This window comes from Apium graveolens, chromosome 6 (genome assembly GCF_009905375.1).
Source record: "Apium graveolens cultivar Ventura chromosome 6, ASM990537v1, whole genome shotgun sequence".
Lineage (NCBI taxonomy): Eukaryota > Viridiplantae > Streptophyta > Magnoliopsida > Apiales > Apiaceae > Apium > Apium graveolens.
The window spans coordinates 213,716,787-213,729,822 of NC_133652.1; the positions used below are offsets into that span (position 1 = coordinate 213,716,787).

Sequence of the window (13,036 nt, forward strand, 5' to 3'; positions counted from 1 at the left end):
CATCTTTAAAGTACATAGTTACCTAAATTTACAGTACACAAATAAAAAATTAACTAACACTTAATAATAAAAAATAAAATATACACATGCAAAATAGTTAGAGAAAATGTATAAATTTTAGTGGACATATAATAATACATGCTACATATATAAAATTTTGGAGTAGAAAAAGTAAATAAGATAAAAAATTGTAGACCACAATACAGAAAATATGTGTTCAATTATGATCTAATATGTTAAAATAATTGGAGAACATAACATTAATAAGAACATAAATGAACTTAATTACAGAACGTATATACAAAAATATTGAAAAACAATTAATAAAACACGTATAAAAAATATAGAAGCACATATAAAAAATTTATAAAAAGTAAAAAATAAAAGATAAAGAGAACAACAAAATTAGTAAATGATGTAAAAAGTTAGTATAAACGACTCGTTCATGTAAACGTAGTTAGTGGTTCAAGAACATGTATACTGTTGTTATATGCGTGTACCTACTTAGTTACTTTAATAAATAAGTGGGTTGAATGTGACCCTATATATATTAGGGGAATGATCAAATACAAACTAAAATTAAAATAAAAACTTAATCTAAGTTATTAGATCTACCCAATCTAATGGTCCCCTAAATCACACCACTCAACTACCTGCACCCTCTTACACCCAATTTCAGCTTTTTCCCCCATTTTTAATTTGATATTTCCCGTCAAACCGCAATTTTTTTTAAAATCCGATTTCACTGTATTTTTCTACATCTCTCAACGATAGATTTGCATACCATATGTGTTATATTTCGAATTAATTTTAAAAAGAAAATTATTTAGTTTCTAGTTTGCATTCTAAATTGGTTTCTATTGGAGTAGCCCTGTATATATATACATAAATTTGTAATTTTATTTGTAACTTGTAAGTCATAAATAGCATAAATTGAGTGTTTAGGTTTAGCAGATAGTAAAAATACAATCTTTATGTTTGTATATTAACAGATAAATGTTGATTTCTTACAATTGCAGGTGGTTGTGGTGGCTGTGTTGTTTTACTGTGGAATTATGACCCTGTGCTTAAGACAGTAAAAGGTTACGTTGTGAGTTCGTACCCTTGTTCACAACATGGATTATTGTTCGATTAAAACAACTGAAGGACTTGGAAAAAGCAAGGATGGTTTTCACCCAATTCATGAGAGATTTTCTGGAATGTGTTTCACTGTTGTCAGCACTTAAGCAGAGGCCGGATCCCCCTACAGGATTTTCAAAACTCACTGTTTTGGAAGCTAAAAAGGCTATCGACCTATTGCAGATGCTGATGTTGATGTGGAGGATTTGGGAATTAATTCCTTCTGGCCAAAGGGAGAGAGTAATGGAGATAAACTTAGTAAATTACCTTTTTATAATCCGAAACATGATGTTTGTTGGGTAACACAGGAATAAATTATTACAAGGAACTTAATCAACTTGAGGAATGTCCCTGAGCTTTCATCAATTAGTAGAGATGAGACGGGGATAGTAATTGGAGTGACTGTCACAATATCTAAAGTTATCTCAGCTTTGAAGGAGAAACTACAAGATGGCTTGTGTTCAGATAAGGAATTGATATTCACAAAAATTGTTGACCATGTGGTGAAGATTGCTTCAGAGCCTGTTCATAACTTAGCTAGTGTAGAGGGAAATGTGGTTATGGCACAAAGATATTATTTCCCATCAGACATTGTCACACTACTTCTTGCTATAAGTTCCACACTGGATTTACTAATACATAGAAAACGTGAAATTCTTGCGTTGGAAAATTTTTCGTCATTGGATCATAGAGGGGTGCTTTTCAGTATCAAAATCCCCTTTTCGAGCTCATATAGAAGTACCTTCACAACTGAAAGTAGTAAGTTGGTGTTTGAAACTTATCGCGCTCCAAGGCCGCTTGGAAATGCACTACCTTACATAAATACTGCAATTTTAGCAATTATTTCAAGAAGTAGAATTGGAGTTGTCATTAATAAGATTCAGTTGGTTTTTGGTACTTTTGGAGCTAAACATGCCAAGAGAGCTAGGGAGGCTGAAAAATACCTAGCTGGTAAAATTATAAGCTCGAATGTTCTTTACGATGCTATTAACATAATTAGAGCCACTGTGATATCTGAAGACGGAACTTCTGATGCTATGTACCGAACAAGCTTGGTAGTCAGTTATCTTTTTTAGTATCTTTATCCCTTGTTTAATGGCGTTGTTTTGGTTTCCAATGGTTTGTCTACTCAGAACTATGCTAACAACTTAGCAGATGGAGACAACCTGTCAAAAGATGCTACAAAACCAGCACTATTGTCATCTGGGAAGCAGCTGCTGAAAACAAGCAGAGAGTACTATCCGGTTGGTCAACCAATTGTTAAATCTGGCGCTTCTCTTCAAGCTTCTGGTTAGTTACGCCTCTTCAGTGTCGTTATTATGTTTTTTTTATACCTGATGCACATTAGTGTGGTGAATTCATTCAAGAAACGTAATAACTTTCTGCCGTTTTGTTTGAGAGTAGTTATAATATTGTAAGGATTGTATCAGGTCATTCATATTTGGATAGAACACATCTTTCTGACAGTTGTTTTCCTTCTCAATAAATAGGCGAAACTATTTATGTAGATGACATACCTTCACCATCAAACTGAAATAGATGTGTCTTATGTCCAATCATGTATGAGAATTTAGGAATAACTTTTATGTAATCTGTTTTGATTTCATTGATATTAATAAAAAACTTGTTTTGTTTTTATTACGGGCTCCATCTATTTTAAGTGTTTAAATAAGATATACCACAGTTTAGAGTAAAGCTTTTTATGGATTGTGATGAGATCATAATAATGAGACCTAAAAGATGATAATTCTAAACTTAAATAGTTCCTGGTCGTAAGATTACTAAGTGGTAATTAATAATCCGCAAAGATCGGTACATATTATGCTTGTTTCATTATGAAGGATGGCTGTGACGCCCTCAATCTCGAGGTTAGGAAATGAGGACTCACACACCTCTCATCTAATAATTAAATATGCATAAACCCCGATTAAACTACTAACAGGATCAACAGGATAAAGTTTGAGACAAGATTACAACTACCAATCACAAAATATAACTTACAAACCCAAAATATTATTAAATAAACAATATCGATTCCGGCTGGGAACCGACAGATAACCCATTGTATCTTTAAACGCTTTTTTCTAGGCGCGAGCTCACTCATAATTACCACTACCTACTCTTGCAACCGGAAGCCCTCAACACGGTAGGGACCACCAGGTACGCTCTTACGAGCAGTGCGCCTAAGCCTGGCCATCTTCTTGCTTAACTGCCATTGTTAGATTAAACAAAACAAATAAGTATAAAACTCAGCAAGTAACTATATAGCAGTTCTACAATATCAAATCACAATATGCTTTACCAAACTCAGGGCATTCTACTTTATTTGATCTAGGTGGCAGATTTCCAGCTTTTGGGTTAAAGAAAGGTTTTGAAGGATAATGTGGGGCTTTCAAGGAACAAAGCTCAAAGCAGGACGAAAGCCGACATTCATCACAAATCATTAAAGGATCGGAATAGATCTTTCAAAAGAGGAAAGCAACAATATTTCAATATATGGAATCAATCATATGATCAACAAATTCAAGTATCAGGGTTCTCGAGCTTTAAGCTTCACAATAACATAATCAACTCTTTTCAAAGCAATTTAAACCATTTCCATTTTCAAGAATCAATTTACTGAACAGAAAGTTTCAGTTTCTTTTTTTTTAAAACAATCATTTAGAACCCTTGATTGGATCACTTTATCTTTCCATTTCATTATATATGGGTGATCAGCCCGTATCGACCTCCATTCCGGTCTTTAAGGTACCAATCGGCATAATTTCAGCCTTAAGTTGGACTAGCCCCGCTAGCCTCTTACCATGACTGGACTAGTCCCACTAGCCTCTTACGTCCCAATCCAATCCATCAGGAATTCATTTGGAAAACCTTGAGTTGGAAAAATAAATAGGTTTTCTAAAATTCATTTTATCATTACCAAGAATGTGAAATCATTCAGACTCTTTCAAGTCGAAACTCATTCTTAAATCAGATTTTAAGGAAACAAAGTTCAGGGAGTGATTCAAAGATACACAAGGAACAATTCATAAGAATTCTGTATCAGGGATAACAAAGCACTTAAGTTAAGAGGATCAACATTTGTTTAGGGATCAATAGGGTGATCAGGAACAAGGGTACTTCAAATACTCTACATGGTATGAACAACATTCTTTTTATAACCATTCACACAAGTAATCAGAGTTACTTGACTGGATTTACTTTCCTGAAGGTTGAACTACTGCCACCTAGTAAACCCTTTCCTTTCCTAGCCTGAATGCCCTCACGCTCCGAATCTACAATAAAACCAAACCTTAATCAGATTCTCAACTCTCGTTCTCGGAATGATCACTCTATACGATAATTCGATTATATTCTTGACTCGAGTACACGAATATAGCTTATACACATAAGCACATAACACATAACACATTCCTTCTCGTAACCTTTATATCTTTATATACTTAATAATCGAAGCGCACTTGCTTAATCTTAGCTATTTCTCAAATCACAATAATATAACTCTTACGAGTACATTATTTATTCACAACCAAACATTTACGACCATAGCTATCACTTATAGCTCTTTTTAATATCAACGATTTAATTCCCTTTTTCTTTTACCCCTTAATTCGAACCAAACATACAAAACACATCCACATATATTCAAGTTCAATCTCACACATTTATGCACAACTAATGCAATTTACAAGATTCATTTAATCACTTTAACCTTATCCTTTTTAATCAAAACTCCGAATCATAAACACATTAAGGGTCAAAATCAACAACTTCTTTTAATCATCAAAATTCGAACACAAACACTACTTAATCTTTATCATGCAATCAAGCTCTCACTAGCCATTAAACCAACTTAATTCCACCTTTTTACTCCTAAGAACCCATTCGGGTTTTCCATAAATCAAACATACAAGAATGGATTTTGACATGCAAGGTTATATATCACATTTCCCACTTGTTTTAGTCCTTAACTAGATCATTCCATTCACTTAAACACCAAATCCAAGCATTACCTAGTGACTTTAGCTTTAATCAATTCATTTAGTCAACATGCATCCACTTAATCACCAAATTATCCCCTTTTTAGTTTATTTTCCATTCGGCAAGAACATGATTTACAAATCAAGGACTAATCAATGACATGCACATCTTGATCTTCTTTAAAACTAACATGCAATCACTTTTTAGGCCATATAAACTTAGTGTTCACCAAGATTAACTCACAAAATCAAATTCCTCTTCTTAATTAGCATAAAGCCGAATGATAAACTCACATGCAGACCTTAATTTTTTATTTTCTAAGCAACAATCATTTACACACATCCATTTACTTCCTAACACAATCAATACAGCCATTTTATCAATCACATACTCAATTTTCAACAAAAGAAACAAAACCCTTTTTCAAGCTTTCAAGAAACCATAACATGCAAAGCTAAAATCAAATGATCATATCATGGAAACTCCACCGGCTCTCCTTTAGATCATGGCCGGTGGTGGTCAAATTTGAGAGAGCCCATAACGGGTCTCTTCTCAAGTTTATGACCCCAAAAATGCTTGAATTCACTCTCATGGTTATGCATCAAGAAATGGTTTTCCTTGAACACCACCATAGTGATTAACCAACAAAACTTCTATAAATACTTACATGCAAATAGGAATCGAAGAGTATACCTAAAATAAAGACTAAAGGTGGCAATATCTTTGAGTTTGAGTAGGTTTTGAAGGTTGCATGCAAGTGAGAGAGATGAGAGATGAAGAGAGCCGAGAGAGAGAGTGAGAGAGAGAAAGAAAAGAAAAGAAAAGAGAGGGGAGAGTGGGTGCACGGGAAAAATAAGGAAAAAGGGGGGAAAGAATGAATTTATACTCCACCAAAACAAGGGCAAATTTGTAATCTACTAATTCCCTTTTAGCTCATTTGTTCCTTTTCTTTTTACTCAAATGTAACAAAAATCAAATATAAAGTATATCTCTCTAGGGAAGTCGAGAATTATTGAAAATGACAAATTTTAATACATAGGCCTCGAAATTAGCTTTTTAACCATTACTCATAATAGATTTTTGAGCAAACGGTTGATTTTATATGAATTTCGCAAGCTTGCTTTAATAATAACATTTTCCGCATAAAATCAATTTAAAAATGTAAAGACCAACAATTAAATTCACTCATCATTTTTAAAAAGTCTCTGGGACTACTAAGAAGATATTAGAACAAATCCCATATTTTTATCTTATTCGGATGATTTTATAAAAATGCGCGAAGGTTAATTAAACCTTTATTTAAATCACATAATTCCTTTAAAATTCACAAAAACTGTCACAGAACACATAGCCATGCACACAGTCAAGCAATCACACATATACAGTCACATAACGACTCAGGTCTGATCATAGAATTTATCCTTCTTTAATCTTTATCCTCTTTTACGCGTACCGGTCACGTTCAGCCTGACGGCCCGACGCTCAGCGTTTCGATTACGCTTCTCATTATCTTTACCAATCAACACGTCACTTAGGATGAAATACTGTATTTATACATTCATTTCATTCAGTCACACATAATTCACATTTTATATTCTTTAACTCCTTATTAGGACGGGTTCCGTTCTACGTGACGGCCCGACACCACAGCTTAACTTCTAAGCTGACTCTTTAAATTGGAACGTTTTTATCCACGCTCCTATACTCTAATATACAGAAAAGACAATTAATCAACACTTAGTCACATAATTATAATCACATCACATAACACATACTTTATTGACTTAATTACGCCATAAAATTCTCAGTCGTCACAATCTACCCTCCTTAAAAGGATTATGTCCCCAGAATCTAATCTAAGCAAATAGATGGGGATACTTTTCTTTCATTTCGCTTTATAATTCCCAAGTCGATTCTTCGACTAATGGATTTCTCCATAACACTCGAACTAGAGGTACAACTTCATTTCTAAGTGTCCTTTCTTTTCGATCCAAAATTCGCACTGGCTGTTCCACATAGGACAAATCTGGTTGGATTTCCACTGGTTCCAACTCAATCACATGGCTCGCATCAGCATTATACTTCTTTAGAAGAGAGACATGAATTACATTGTGCAGATGTTGCATTTGCGGAGGTAGCGCCAATTCATACGCCACTTTCCTAACTCGTCGCAATACTTCAAATGGTCCAATGTACCTAGGACTCAGCTTCCCTTTCTTTCCGAATCGGGTTAAACCTTTCCAAGGAGATATCTTTAACAAGACTTTGTCTCCAGATTCGAATTGCACATCTTTCCGTTCTTAATTTGCGTACTTTGCTTGGTGATCTTGAGCTGCAATTAACTTTTTTTGAATCATTTCAACCTTTTCCTTCATTTGCTGAACTAGCTCTGGGCCAATTAACTTGCGCTCACCAACTTCGTCCCAATAAGTAGGGGATCTACACTTTCTTCCATATAACGCTTCATAAGGCGGCATGCCAATACTCGCGTGATAACTGTTGTTGTAGGAAAACTCAATTAAGGGCAAATGATCGTCCCAATTTCCTTTGAAATCTATTGCACAGTTTTGTACATATCTTCAATCGTCTGAATTATCCTTTCACTTTGTCCATCTGTCTGCGGATGATATGCCGTACTCATTTTCAATTTCGTTCCCAAATGATCATGGAATTGTCGCCAAAATCTCGAATTAAACCTTGGGTCTCTATCAGATACGATAGATACAGGAACTCCATGGCGCATCACAATCTCATCTAAATACAATTTGACCAACTTTTCCAATGAAAACCTTTCGTTTATCGGCAAGAAATGTGTTGACTTTGTCAACCGATCGATTACCACCCAAATCGCATCGTGATTTGACTTGGTTTTAGGTAATCCTACCATGAAATCCATCGCTATATGTTCCCATTTCCATTCAGGTCTGTCCAGTGGCTGAAGCAATCCGCTTGGCCTTTGATGTTCCGCTTTGACTCTTTGGCACGTGTAACATTTACTTATCCATTCCGCAATTTCCTTTTTCATGTTGGGCCACCAATAACTTTCTTTTAAATCCTGGTACATCTTCATACTCCCAGGGTGAATTGAAAATCTCGAGTTATGCGCTTCTTGTAAAATCTCGTGCTTTAGTTCCACAACATTAGGTATCCAAATACGTGAGTTAAAATGGTATATCCCTTTTCCATCCTTTTGAGCTTTAATTTCTTCTCCCGTCAACTTATCCTTTTCACGATTCATCACTTGCTCTTGACAGCATCGAATCTTTTCCCGAATCTCGGGTTGAAACAACATTGCATATATAGCTTCACCTCCACATTCTGGAGTCTGCACCTCTATTTCCATCTTTTCAAAGTCCTTGATCAATATTTCTGATGACGTTAACATATTCAACCTTTCTTTTCGACTTAAAGCATCAGCTACCACATTTGCCTTTCCAGGATGGTAGTTTATCGCATAATCATAATCTTTGATCAATTCCAACCACCTTCTTTGTCGCATATTCAATTTTTTCTGAGTAAAGATATACTTTAAACTTTTGTTATCCGTGTAAATCTCGCACTTTTCCCCGTACAAATAATGCCTCCAAATCTTAAGGGCAAACACAATTGCTGCCAATTCCAAATCATGCGTTGGATACTTTTGCTCGTGCAGCTTGAGTTGCCTTGACACGCATGCTATTACCTTCCCGCGTTGCATTAACACGCATCCAAGTCCTTTATATGAAGCATCACTGAATATTACAAATTCTCCTTTATCATCTGGTAGTACCAATACTGGGGCGGTTACTAATCTCGTCTTTAACTCTTGAAAACTTCCCTCGCACTTTTCTGTCCAAACAAACTTTTCGTTCTTTCTCATCAATTTTGTCAACGAAACGGCAATCTTAGAGAAATCTTGCACAAATCTTCTATAATATCCGGCTAATCCCAGAAAACTTCTGACTTCCATCGGAGTCTTGGGTCTTTCCCAATTCATTACAGCTTCTATCTTGGCTGGGTCCACTTTAATTCCTTCTTTATTAACTACATGACCAAGAAATTGCACTTCCTTTAGCCAGAATTCGCACTTTGAAAACTTAGCATACAGTTTCTCTTTTCACAGAATTTCCAAGGAAATCCTCAAATGCTCCTTATGATCTTCTTCCATCTTGGAGTAAATCAGTATATCGTCGATAAACACAATAACGAACTTATCCAAATACTGCTTGAATACTCTATTCATAAGATCCATAACTGCGGCTGGCGCATTCGTCAAGCCAAATGCCATTACCAAAAACTCATAGTGTCCGTATCTCGGTCGGAACACTGTCTTGGGTATATCTTCCGCTTTGATTTTTAACTGATGATACCCGGATCTTAAATCAATCTTAGAGAAACACGAAGCTCCTTTTAACTGGTCAAACAAGTCATCGATCCATGGTAGAGCATACTTATTTTTTATCGTCATCTTATTCAGTTCGCGGTAATCAATGCACAACCTCATACTTCCATCCTTTTTCTTTACAAATAACACCGGTGTGCCCCACGGGGATACACTCGGTCGGATCACTCCTTTGTCCAACAATTCTTGCAACTGAGCTGCCAATTCCTTCATCTCGACAGGCGCCATGCGATAGGGAGCTTTTGACACTGGTTCCGTTCCAGGAGCCAAATCAATCGTAAACTCGATTTCTCTGTCTGCAGGTAGTCCAGGCAATTCATCAGGAAATACATCCGGAAAATCTCTTACTACCGGAATATCCTCGATCTTCACAGATTCTTTCTCCACGTCCACGACATGAGCCAAATAAACTTCACATTCTTGACGTATTAATCTTCTTGCCTCAATAGCCGTTAGAAATTTCTTCTCTTGCCTCTTTCCTTTAAATATCACTTCTTCACCGTCCTTGGTTCTTAACTTCACCTTTTTACTTTTACATTCTATTTGCGCTTCATAGTTTGACAACCAATCCATTCCTCGTATGACCTCAAATTCTCCTAACTTAAAAGGAATTAAGTCGGCAGAAAAGTGCCGACCTTCTATAGTCACATCACAATCACGACAAATCTTACTAACATTAACTTTCTCTTGATTTGCTACCTCTATAATCAAATTAGGTTCTAGAGGGTACGCAACACAATTTAACTTATCAAGAATACTTTCAGAGATAAAAGATCTAGTTGCTCCAGAATCCATCAAAACTTTTACTTCTACTGAGTTTATAACAAGCATCCTTGCTACCACGTCCACATCTTGCACCGCATCTTTCATCGTCATGTTAAAGGTTCTAGCTCTGGGTTGAGCTGATGGTGCTGGTAGAGACGGCGGTCCAGCAATTTTGAGAACATTAGCCTTTTGAACAGGCTCCTTGCAATTCCTGGCCATATGGCCCACTTTACCACACTTGAAACATGGCGAATCAGGCTTCCTTGCTCACTTGGGCATTCTGAAGAGTAATGCCCCTTCTCGTTGCACTTAAAACACGTTATATCCAGCTTATTACACCTCCCCGGGTGTCTCTTTCCACAATTCCTGCATTCTTGAATCTGGGGTCTGCTATCCTTCCCCTGTGTCCAGCCTTCTGGAAACGGTTCTTCTGAGCTCCATTACCGGGTCTAAACTTCTGGAACTTTTGGTTCTGACTTCCACCATTCTTTCCAAACTTCCCTCTGAACTTTGAGCTTCCTTGCTCTTGCTCAGAGCTTTCAAACTTTCTCTTTCTTCCTTCGTTTTCTCTTCTGGCAGATTCCCGCTCACCTTCCACTATCATTGCTTTTTGAACCAAAGCAGCATAATTCTTGATCTCCAACATTGCTATTTGACTCCTAATTCACGGCTTAAGTCCCTGCTGGAACCTCTTAGCCTTCTTCGCCTCTGTATTCACGGACTCAGGTACGAATCTAGACAATTCCGAAAACTTCACTTCATATTCCGCTACTGACATATCCTCTTGTCTAAGATCCAGAAATTTCATCTCCAACTGATCTTGCATATAGCTTGGCAAATACTTCTCCAGAAACATCTCGGTAAACTTCTCCCAAGATAAGTCTTTGCCTTCCAACAACGCCTTAGAAGACTCCCACCAGAAACTTGCTTTATCTTTCAGGTAATAACTTGCTTACTGAGCTTTCTTGTCGTCCTTAACTTCTGCTAACTCAAAGGATTTTTCCATTTCTCTCAACCACGACTGAGCTTTAATCGGGTCTGGAAAACCTAAGAACTCTGGGGGATGGACAGATTGAAAGTGCTTAAAGTTTCCAACTTTAGGGGCCACAGGTTGTTGCAAAAGCTGAGCAAGTCTGCTCATCATAGTGGTTTCTGGGTTTATTTCTGGGTCTTGGGTGGGAATTTCTTCTTCTTGGTGATCTGGTGAGTTGGCTATTTCTTACAAACCTGATTGAGCAATTATTTAGCAATACGATGGCATGGCATATATATAATAACAGTTTCTATAAAATCTCTTTTGTGGGTTTTAAGTTTTACCCAATTTGCACATGCAATCCTATTACTACATAATTCTCATATCAGTGTTGTTTTATCATGGCACAGAATAGAGTTTTATGAGCTTTAAACATGGTTATACGAAAACATGGTTGTATTAAAACATGGTATTGAGAACAGTTTATGAGATAATCAAGGTGCACAATGGAAAGAAAGACAATGGATTTATTTAAACAAGGGTACATAGAGATAATTCTGGATATCATAAGTTCTGAAATAAGGTACAATAAATTGCAGGGTTAAACAGAGGAAAAACTGGAAAATATCCCCCTATCTACCCCTAACTTCCAACAACTACTACTACAACACTGATCTGAAATACAACAAGATAAATGAAAAGGGATCCCAGCATCTGACCAAATATCCCAAAGCCTACCGGCACTGAAAAACAACAATCTACGGGCTCAACCAACAGTCCCGTCTAATCATCTAAAATCTCTCTCAACACAACCAACATCCAGCGAATGATCTTATGCAGCCTCCGGGCCTCAGCATCAGCATCACTAGTGGATGGTCCCTCATCTAATCTCCTCCTGGCAACCTGCTCCACCATCTTCACCCGAACTCGCCACTCATCATCCATAACAAAAGCACTCTGCCTAGACTCTCTGGCTAATCTATCCACCAAAGCTCCCAACTCAGGAATGCGGGAGTACACAAAGTCTCGATCCTGGGCTAACTTGCCACCAACACTGACAGGAACAGTCTTAGGCATCTCGGACTCTGGCTCGGGGGCAGGGGTCTCTGAATCTGGCCTTAAGGGTGAAATCTGCATAGGGATCTCACTACTCTCAGAAGGGTCCTCCTATGGGTCTGAACTAACATACACAGGCTCCTCTGGAGAGGGTGGAACGAGGTCCACAGGGGTACCAGACAAACTAATCTCTGAGTCTGAGTCACTACCACTACTAGGATCCTGAGAGAAAACACAAAACAGCAACCAAGAAACAATGTTAGGGTTAAATAAAGCTTCCAGCTAACTCACACCCTAACTCTAGTTTCTACTTCACCAATAAACACTTTCCTTAGACTATACCTAATAGTCTAACCCAACTCTATATGAGTCGAACTCTCTCGCGATATAGATATATTCCCAAAATACCCCTTTTAAAAATCCTAACTTGTCTCAGGGACTAGATCATGTATCTCTGATACCAACTTGTGATGCCCTCAATCTCGGGGTTAGGAAATGAGGACTCACACACCTCTAATCTAATAATTAAATATGCATAAACCCCGATTAAACTACTAACAGGATCAACAGGATAAAATTTGAGACAAGATTACAACTACCAATCACAAAATATAACATACAAACCCAAAATATTATTAAATAAACAATATCGATTACGGCTGGGAACCGACAGATAACCCATTGTATCTTTAAACGCTTTTTTCTAGGCGCGAGCTCACTCATAATTACCACTACCTACTCTGGCAACCGGAAGCCCTCAA

At 37.0% G+C, this 13,036-nt stretch overlaps 1 pseudogene; it reads left to right on the plus strand.

The window, feature by feature from the left end:
- Positions 1–275: 275 nt before the first annotated feature.
- LOC141665723 (abscisic-aldehyde oxidase-like) overlaps positions 276–13,036 on the plus strand; it is a 46,050-nt pseudogene continuing 33,289 nt past the window's right edge.